The sequence below is a fragment of the Tamandua tetradactyla genome, chromosome 4 (genome assembly GCF_023851605.1).
Source record: "Tamandua tetradactyla isolate mTamTet1 chromosome 4, mTamTet1.pri, whole genome shotgun sequence".
Classification (NCBI taxonomy): domain Eukaryota; kingdom Metazoa; phylum Chordata; class Mammalia; order Pilosa; family Myrmecophagidae; genus Tamandua; species Tamandua tetradactyla.
Genome location: NC_135330.1, coordinates 2,113,025 through 2,122,236, shown reverse-complemented (window position 1 = coordinate 2,122,236; position 9,212 = coordinate 2,113,025). Strand labels below are relative to the sequence as shown.

General features: G+C 38.9%; 1 long non-coding RNA gene across 1 annotated transcript; it reads right to left on the bottom strand.

Annotated features, from left to right (window-relative positions):
* Positions 1 to 4,685: 4,685 nt before the first annotated feature.
* LOC143678690 (uncharacterized) lies at positions 4,686 to 6,237 on the bottom strand. The gene is made up of 2 exons (XR_013173404.1): positions 6,115 to 6,237; positions 4,686 to 5,373 (listed from the first exon to the last, which is right to left on the bottom strand). It is a non-coding gene; the product is annotated as an uncharacterized LOC143678690 (long non-coding RNA).
* Between the last annotated feature and the right edge of the window lie 2,975 nt (positions 6,238 to 9,212).

The window sequence follows — 9,212 nt, the reverse complement described above, 5'->3', positions numbered from 1 at the left end:
ATGCTACAGTCATGAAGCAGAATTTCTTCCTTACCTGGAACCCTCAGGTCTTTGTATTTAAGCACTCCAGTTGATTGGTGAAGCCCACCCATTTTACCTAAGAAAAATCACCTTTACTTAAAGTCAACTGATTGTAGATACTAAACACATCTATGAAATAACTCTACAGCAATTCTAGGCCGGTGTTTGAACAAACAACTGGACACCAGTACCTAGTAACTGACACATGAAATTAACCTCCCAGTTAGGATGTGGATTTCTTTTTAGCTCTGGATTTGGACTTGAAGGCCCAACCAAATAGGACCTGTAAACTTCAGGGAACAAACAAGTCCACAACTTACCTGACTGAGCATGAAGACTGATGGGGAAGGAAAGAAAAACAAAGTAGAACCATGAAGAAAAAATGTGTGCATTTTTTTTCTCTTTGCTGCACAAATTGTGGTAGGTAACTGAACTATGTTCTTGCTTTGGACAAACATTTCTTTTAGACATTCTTTATTAGGGAATTGCTTAACAATATTCTCTTTAAAACCAGCGTCATAAGCTCAAGAAACGGGAAGAAATAAAAATAGTGGGTTGAAGCCTAGAAACTAATTAAGGGAAGGGAGAGAGAATGAGAGAAGTGCAGGAGACCTGGAGAGCAATCAGGATGGACTGGGGTAAGCAAGAAAACAGAAGGTCCAAATGTGGTGTACTCAAAAAAGAAGAAAAGAAAGAAAGAGAACATCTGAAAGACTTCTTACCACCTTTTAAAATTTGGAGCAAACTAATAAAGAAATAAATGGTATAGACTTTTTAAAAATAAGTATGTAAGAAGTCAATAGATATACCTCTTGAGCAAACTCCTATAAAGCTACTTTACCGAGTCTAACCATCTAAGACATTACACTAATAAGGTTCTCAGTGATGAATGTCAATGATAAAGTAGCAGTATTATATATATATTTATATATTTACTATTAAATAGAGAAAAGAATAATCATCTGCAGGAATCGAGGTCATAGAACAGAGCATTGATATTTATTAAAATTAATATGTAAAAAGTTCAATATAACAATCAAAAATTTGAAAAAGGAATTTGGATGATACAAATCTCGTCAGCATTTATATTTGGAATTCAATACTGTTATTCAAAATTGAAAGATAGCTTGAGTAACTTCATTTATTTAGTCACAAATATTTATTGAGTAGCTGCTATATTCTAGGTACTGTTATAAGCACTGGAGATTTAAAAAATTTAAAATCCCAGCCCTTTTGCATGTTGTTTTCTTTTGAAGTAAGAAAGAAAGAAGCAGGTAAATAAAATGTATCATATGTCTGCTGGTGAACGCTGTCATGAAGATGGTCAAGTGAGAAATGGAGATAGAATTACTGGGAGCAATAGGAATACATGTTCAAGTAGCAAAGTCCTACTGGAGGGGCGTAGGGGAGGCATAGCAAAAATGGTGATGTTTGAAGCAAGACCTGAAGGCTACAAGGGAGCCTTTGTTCATACCTGGGGGAAGAGTACTCCATAGGGAAAGAATATCAAGTCAAAAGCTCTGACAATGAAAGAAACCTGGCAGAGTTCAAGCCTAGGAAGGAGTCAGGTGTGACTACTTTGGAGGGATGGGAAAGGGGTGGGAGGGTGAGGGAGTGGGAAGTGGGAAGAAATGAGATAGATTTCAAAGGTAGGTCTAAAGTTCATGCTGATATCTGTGGATCACTGCAGAGGCTTTAGCCCTTATTATGATTTGGATGAGAAGGATTTAACCAGACAGGTGACATTATGTTTGAGAGGTTAACTCTGGCTTCCATGTTGAGCATTTGCTGCTTGATGCAAGGATAAAAACAGTTAATATAAAAGCTATGGCAATAATTCAGGTGAGATATTCGAGTGGTTTGAATCAGAGTCAAAGGAATTAAAAAGGTAAAGGAGATCATATCTAGCAAAATTTAGAAATTAAAATTTTAAAATATCCTTTTTAATAGCCTCAGAAATAATACAGACAACTCTAACAAAAGATGTGGGAGACTTTTATACCGAATGCTATGCAATTTCTGCTGACAGAAATTAAGACTGAAATAAATGGAGAAATATCCCTTGCTCCTAGATCGAGAGACTCAAAATTGCTAAGTTATCAGCTCTTCCCATGTTAATGTCTAGATTCAAAATAATTCCAATCAAACATCCAGTGGGTGTTTTAAAGAAATTGAGAAGCTTATAATGACATATATGTGGGGGGGAAAAAGGACTTTGAATAGTCAAAATGACATCAATAAAGAAGAGCAAGGTGGAGGGATCATACTATCTGATTTTAAGACTTCCTCAAGACCCACAGTTAACAAGACAGTGTAGTATCAGCGTGAGGACAGACAGAAGGAGCAACGGGATAGAATAGAAAGTGCAGGAACAGACCCACACATATATAATTAATTGATTTTAAATATTGGTGCCAAGGCAATTTCATGAGCAAATTATAATTTTGTCAACAGATGGCTATTTTTATGGAAAATAATGAATTTTGACTTTTACACAAATTACTTCAAATTGCTTCATAGATTCAAATTTAAAATACAAGAATCAAATTTCTGAAGGAAAACACAAGAAAATCTTAATTTGGGGGTTATGCAAACTGCTATTTAAAAAGCAGCATCCAGGGTGCACGGGCGGTTCAGTGGTAGAATACTTGCCTTCCATGCCGGAGCCCCGGGTTCGTTTCCCAGACCATGTACCCAAAAAAGAAGCAGCATCCAAAATATGTGAAGAACTCATAAAATCAATCAGAAATGTAAAAGAAATAGAAAATAGGCAAAAGTCTTTAATAGTCACTTCCAAATGACCAGTAGAATCAAAAAATTCTAATCCCCATTAATACTAAATGAAAGGCATATTCAAACCACAATGAAAGAGAATTGCACACACGCACACACCCTATGGGCACAAATTTTAAAGTGTGACAATGATCAACTAATTTAAAGAGGTCGAGCAAACAGTACACAGCTGGTAGGAGTTTAAATTGAAACAAGTATTTTGAAAAACAATTTACATAACCCTACAAAGTTGCAGAGGTACACACCCTGTGGAGCCATCACTCAGTCGACTCGTGGGAGGATAGCCTAGACAAATGTGTGTGCATGTGCACAGGCGGGCCTAAAGAAAATACCACGACGGAAAACAGGAAACAATTCAAATGTCCATCAAGTGTAGGATAAAGTGGAAATAAAGTGTTGCATAATCATGCAATGATATACCAAAATATAATAGTGAATAAAATAAACCTGCATCATATTGATTGAAAGAAGGCAGAAAAGAAGTGGCATACAGCATGGTCCCATTTATATGAAGCTCAATCTTATAAATTTTATGATTTTTAGAGCTACCTATACAGCAAGGAAACGATTACATTGAAGTCAGGGTGAGGGTTGCCTCCAGGGGTGAGGCACGAGCTGTAGTGGATAAAGCATCATTGGGTCTTTTGAAGCATTGATGATGGTTTTTCTGTTGACCCTGGAGTTGGTTATATGAGTGACCAGTTTACAATTATTCACTCGCAAACGCTTATGAACTTTCTGTGTGTGTTGTTTATGCCTCACGAAAGTGAGATTTTTCTTAAATACAAGACAATATTAGACCAAAGACCTTTTCAGAAACTTACCATTAATGAAAATTAGTTGAAGTTATTCTGTGTAGCTTTTTGAAACACCCACCTCCCAATATTCTGTTAGAGTTTTGCCTACAGCAAGATCAGAACTCCCTTCACAATTTTAAAAGCTATAATTCAATGAAATTTAATAGATTAGATTTCCTTTTAAGATGGCAAACAAATAGTACTAACTTTCAATTGGATTACTTACTCAAAATAGGCTTTCAGTTTATCCCTCAGTCATTTTAATTCTCTGTGGAAATATCATTGAACAACCACTTGTAATTTTACTCAAAACACTGCTATATATAATCATATAATGCTATATATAATTATACAATTTCTTTTGTAGATGATTATGCAGATAAAATTTAGGCTTTTCACCATCATCTTAATATGGTTGTCAAACTTTGAATGAATATAAAAATCATTATTATGTCCTAGAGACCCAAATTTTCTAATCTTACTTGCTGATAGTCTCTCCTTAATTTCTGTTTTCATTACTGTTACATTTTTCTGCCTAGGAACCCGATTTCATCTCATGGTAAAAAGTGACCCCAGATATGCCCATCACTCACTGTCCTATTCATTTAAGTATCTCCCCAAAAAGTCACTGCAGAAGAGAACTTCTAAACAAGTTTATCTCAAGTACACCTGATACATACATTACTCTCATTTCATCTCTCTCCGTGTGCATATGTGTGTGCTATCTATTTATCCCTCTGTAACATATATATATGAGACAAGAAGTTTGTTTGGTCACCATTATCCATATCTCCAGGATGTACAACATGCCTGGCATGTATAGGCAAAGGGTAAAATGGGTGATTAAATTATGCAACTTCAATTTCCCTGAGTAATATGAGCTGAAGATATTTCCACATTTTATTGATGAGGAAACTGAAGCAGAGACCTTAAATAACATTATCAGGGTCACACAAAAAAGAAATGGACTTGAAGAGGGTAAAAAAGACTTATTTGGTGTACATAATCTGAAAGATTTCAAGCAAAACTGAATTCAGTATTGATAAAGCTAAACCACATAATTCAATGGAAAGAAATGAAAGAAGCATTCAACTGATATGGTTGACAGAAAGAGGTAAAATCAAAGACTGAAAACAAAAGTAACATGGGTTCAACCATGAAACATGGGCTTTATTGGAGAAGTAGAAGAACAGTTACAGTTGCACACAGAATAAGATAAATGTCTGGATCACAGACAGAAATAACAAAGCTAGAACAGGTGACGCTGCACTGAAGGAACGTAGATCTCAATCCTGCCTCTCATCTTCCAACAACATGAAATCGACTTTAGGAACTGAGCCTCTTATCTGTCCACTGTCGTCTCAGGTGGAAAGCTGGGAAGTTGCAGTCCATCACCGTGCCGAGGGAGGATGGAGTCAGGAACTGGGAGAACCACTGGATCTGGTTTCACGGTCCTGGTGAATTCTGGTGTCACTACTTGCTCTTGGGTGGACACTGCTGCTGGCAGGGTTGGTATGTTTGCACAGGAGGGCACTTCTGCTGGCAAGGCTGAGGAGGACACTGCACAGGTGGGTATGAGGGAGGTGGGCATGGCTCAGGGCACTTCGGAGGTGGACAGGGCTCAGGACATACTGGAGGTGGGCACGGCTCAGGGCACTTCGGAGGTGGACAGGGCTCAGGACATTTAGGGAAGAATATAGGAGGTGGTTGGCAGGGCTGCTTGCACTGTTCCTGCTGCTGGTAAGACATCTTTCCTGGGAATCTGAAAGAAACACAGGAGGCAGTGTTCATAAGAGAGGCACTCCTGCAGGTGAGGTGAACCAAAATCATCCAGCCGGGCTAATATTCCTCCTGACCCCGAGAATCCACCTGGATCTTCAACAAAATCTTTAGGACTAACTTTTATTCCATTCTCTTTCAGCAAGTCTTCCAATCATAACTTACTTATTTCTGGGATCTCTCTCATTCTGTCCTTTCTAAAAACAAGATGCCTTCTGTATTGAGGCAGCAAAAAACTTTGTAAGAATTTAAACATTATCTGAGAAACAAAGGCCCAACCTATTAAAATTCAGAGCAAACCCAAAACAAAGTATTAACATTTTCTTTGATGGACTGTGACTGATAGTCTAGCTAATCTGGTCATGGATTCTCCAAGAAGAATTGCAAGTTCAGACCTAGTTCTCAAGGACTAGCACCTAGAGACACAAGCTTTCGAAATGAACTGAAACATGGGTTATCATGTCCTGATAACACAGGATATCGTTTTTTATTTCTTATTCTCCTCCTATTTACTATCCCTTTAAGATCATTTCCCATTGGACCTAAGGTCACCCATCAAATACCACCTGACATATCATATCATCGCAATTACCCCTCTTGCAAACACTTCTTTATCTGCACAAAGCAGAAGCATCGTTGTCTACAGCAATGATTTTTTCGACCTCCAGGGTAAATCATTATACTGCGCAAGTGCCCCAGAAAACTTTTGAAGTGTTTCACTCACCAGAGTCTCAAAGCTGGTCTCCGACTAAGTGTCAAGAGGATGGTGGCAGTGTGGAGAAGAGCCCTTTTATACGGGCCAGCCTGCCCCACTTCGGGGATGTGCGATGATGCACCATTTCCCAAACAGAATACCAACTGCATGCAAATTCAAAACTGACTTGCCACAGTCCCGCCGTTACCGTGAGCTTCCTCGTCCATGATGCTCCTCACCTGGCTAAGTGCTCACCGTGATTCATCTGGGACTTGTCTCAGGAGGGGAGGGAATGTCACAGGGCAGGTGAGGAATATGGGAAGTGCTTAACCAGGAGCTGTTGGATAAGGCACCTTCCCGGCTCCCCAGCTCTCAGACTCTGTGCATAAGCACCTTGCTTCCCCCTTCGCCCTCCTGCCTGGCATCCAGCTTTGTGCCCAGGGACATCTGGTCACCTCACTCCCTCCCCAAAACTTTTATTTTGAATTCAGCACATACCCCTCCCCTTTCCTAGAGCCTTTGGTCATTACTGGACTTAAACAATGAACAACATCACTCCTCAGCTTTCCAGACTAGAAGAAGAACATGCTGGTGGCTTGTCCTATGGCTCCTAACTGTGCAGATTTACACACTGACCAGGTCTCTGGGGCCCGCCTTGCCCTGAGCAGGCCATTCGTGGTCTGTTAGAAATGCATCTTCTCCCATTTTTCACAAATGATTCAATATCTGTGCTGCTTTCATTTATAAGGTTTCCCTTCACATTTCCCTATTATTTTGCCCTGGTTTCCTCTACATAACTTAATCTAGTTGTCTTCTTACCAATTTTCAGTGTTTAAGTGTATTTTGTATTATGTGATCTTAAACGTTTTTGTAACATCCCAGAAGCCCAATTTCCTCAGACCTAAATTAGGAGTAATAATAATAGAACATTAATTATAATATCTCAAAAGTAGGATACGAAAAATAAATGAGAAAATATGTGCAATTATCTAGCCTAATGTGCATCATGTACCGTCTTCTTAAGAAATGTTGACATGGTAAAATAATAATTACCCATAATCACCAATCTGTAATGCTAAATACTTACAGTTACCAGTAAAGATTGTCACTACTTAGTGTGTGGCCTGGCAGTTTCCACTGTAACGTCGCAGGTGCCAACGTGATCACACCCTACGTGTCGACACCTCCCTTCCAGCAAGCACCCTCCTTCCCCACTGTCTACAGGGGACTTAACACCTCGTCCCCTTCTCCAGAGCCACTCGACACACATTTACAACAGCTCTGAACCGGACGGTGGCCTAGCTAAGCGTTAAGTCAGATTAAAGCACCTTATTGTGAGTGTGAATGTGGGGCAATGCTTAAGGACAGGGGTAGCCTGAGGGGTTAAAGGTGAAAGGGCTACTTTGGGTGCACTCTGCTGGGACCTTTCTCCTGGGGTCCAGACCACACGGGACCGTCATCTCTCCATAGCACTCCCTGCCTGGGAACAGAATTTTAAAGTTAATCATCTTGTTTGGAATTTTAAAAAGTGGTCCTTTTAAGAGATTCCAGAAAGAACAATGGTATCTGTCCAAATTATGAGGTACTCATAATTTGCTATAATGTGCTAATTCACAATAACATTCTAGAAATTCGAAATGACACGTACTCTGGATACAGGAAATATTCAAGGGCATGAGACCTAGAACAGGTCTGTCAACTTTAGACTTGCTTGCCTTACCTCCTTTGGTGAACGTTTTTCAGGAATTAATATTTGATTTCAAAATTCCTTTGATAAACAAGTCACTATATTTATACTTGAAAGTGGGATTGAGAAAGGGCTCATTTTTCTTAAGAAAATAATTAGTTAATGAGTATTTTCCAAGAGCAAAAGTTAAAATGGTGTTACCTTTCAAAAAACTTGAGTACGTGCAACATCTCTATAAATCAAAATTTTTCACATCATGCACTGGCTACATGAAAGTTGCTAGAGGTTCTACAATAAACCTGAAATTTTTGTCATCAGAAATGAGTGAGTGTTCTGTTTCTCCACATCCTCTCCAAACTTGTAATTTTCTGATTTCTTAATAGCACCCATTATAATGAGTATGAAATTGTGTCTCATTGTGGCTTTGATTTGCATTTCCCTGATGGCTAATAACATTGAGCATCTTTTCACGTGCTTCCTGGTCATTTATAGTTCTCTCTGGAGAGATGTGTGTTCAAGTGTTTTGCCCAGTTTTAATTGTTCTTTTTTCCTTTTTCCTGATAAGTCGTATGATTTCCTTATATTTTTAGGATATTAAATCTTTACTGGATATGTGCTGTCCAAGTGTTTTCTCCCATTGTGCAGGTTGTCACTTTACTTTCATGTTAAAGTCTTGTAAGGCACAATAATTTTAATTTTGATGAGGTCCTATTTATCTAATTTTTTCTTTTATTACCTGAGCTTGGTTGTAAATTCTAGAAAACTGTTGCCTAACACTAGTCTTTAAGATGCTTCTCTATAGGAAGAGGTAATATTCAACTTCCCCACTTGAAGAATTCCTGATATTCTCACAAGCAGTGGGGACAACCAAATCAATAGGCTGAGCCCTCGATCCTATTCCTGCAAATAAGATTTTTGAAACTTACTCCTGAAAAGGATAGGCTAAGGCTACTTATAATTGTGCCTGAGTCACCTCAGAGAACCGCTTTTGTTGCTCAGATGTGGCCATTCTCTCTCCCTCTCTCTCTCTCTCTCTCTCTCTCTCTCTCTCTCTCTCTCTCTCTCTCTCTCTCATCAACACAGCAGGTAAACTCACTGGCCTCCGCCTGACATGGGGCATGACTCCCAGGGGTGCAAATCCCCCTGGAAACATGGGACAGAACTCCAGGGATTCACTGGGACCTGGCATCATGAGATTGAGAAAGCCTTCTTGGCCAAAAAAGGAAAAAAGAAATGAGACAAAATAAAGTTTCAGTGGCTGAGAGATTTCCAAAAGAGCCAAGGGGTTATCCTGCAAGTTATTCTTATGCATTATATATAGATATCCCTTTTAGTTTATGGTGTATTCGATTGGCTGGAGGGAAGTACCTGAAATTATAGAGCTGTGTTCCAGTAGCCTTGATTCTTGAAGATGATTGTATAATGAAATAACTTTTACAAT